Below are 992 nucleotides of genomic sequence, written 5' to 3'. Positions count from 1 at the left end.
CCCTCCCCTCCCCCAACCCGTCCCTTTCCTCACCGCTCCACACGCTTCCGCAAGGGGCTTCCTTTCACTTTCTTCATCCGCGGTTTCCAAAGGGGGCCGCCAGGGCCAGCAGTACCCTTCTACCGCCTTCCCCCTGCTTCTTTCCCTTACTCCCCAAGATATTCATCATCATGAGAAGACAGAACACGGGGGGTCGTAATAAACAAAAGTAAACGGCCAAACCATCACTAATAATCATCAGCTATCATCCCTATGATTTTGAAGACACAGTTTTCCTCTATTTCAACGTTTTGAACCACATGGGCGAAAGTGTTCCTGTTTGTGTTTCCCAGAAACACCTTCCTGGTATTTCACCTCCCTGGTATACGGCGGCCACAAAGGCATTTTCTGATGGCCAGGTTTGCGCACGTCCAGCCCAACGCACTTCCACAAAGGATGGGGAAGTCTGGTCTGAGCGATCTCTGTAGCTTGACCAGTGTGTTGAAACCAGTTGACAGCACCGTGACCTAAACAGGTGCAATGGCAAAGAGACTGTGCAAGTAGCGAATAGAAGCAACTGCTCACCACTACGTTGCGCACTGGGTGGTTAAGTGGAATTATTTAACGAAACCCGTGAAAAAAACTTTTATCACACACAGTTATGATCTCATCAAAAAGACTAGAATTCGATCAGTTGTTTTAGACAACAAGTACACGTCCTTCACGTGTTTTTTTATTGTTGCACAATAAGTGGGACGACAAACCCTCTTCCCCCAGACACAGAAGCCAGTAACAAACCGTTTTACTCGCTCTCTCACCCACCCTCTCTGCTTGCTCCTCTCTCCATGTCTCGCTTTCTTCCTCTCTCTCTCTCTCTCTCTCGCTCTCTGCGGTGCCCTGTCTCTCCCTGGAGTAAGCAGTATAAAGTGCCGGCTTCTCTTTTCGTAGTAACGTTGTTTTGCGTGGGATCTAATTATGCTCGCCGTTTAGGCGGGGGTAGGGAAGAGGGGGGG

General features: G+C 49.4%; 1 protein-coding gene across 1 annotated transcript in view; it reads right to left on the bottom strand.

Annotated features, from left to right (window-relative positions):
- The window catches only part of LOC113215360 (hemicentin-1), a 479,462-nt gene that overhangs the window by 160,026 nt on the left and 318,444 nt on the right, over window positions 1-992 (bottom strand). The gene's annotated exons all lie outside the window — the stretch shown is intronic.

Source organism: Frankliniella occidentalis, unplaced genomic scaffold (assembly GCF_000697945.3).
Source record: "Frankliniella occidentalis isolate FOCC.00 unplaced genomic scaffold, Focc_3.1 Scaffold7, whole genome shotgun sequence".
NCBI classification, from domain to species: domain Eukaryota; kingdom Metazoa; phylum Arthropoda; class Insecta; order Thysanoptera; family Thripidae; genus Frankliniella; species Frankliniella occidentalis.
This window is presented reverse-complemented; position numbering and strand designations above follow the sequence as displayed.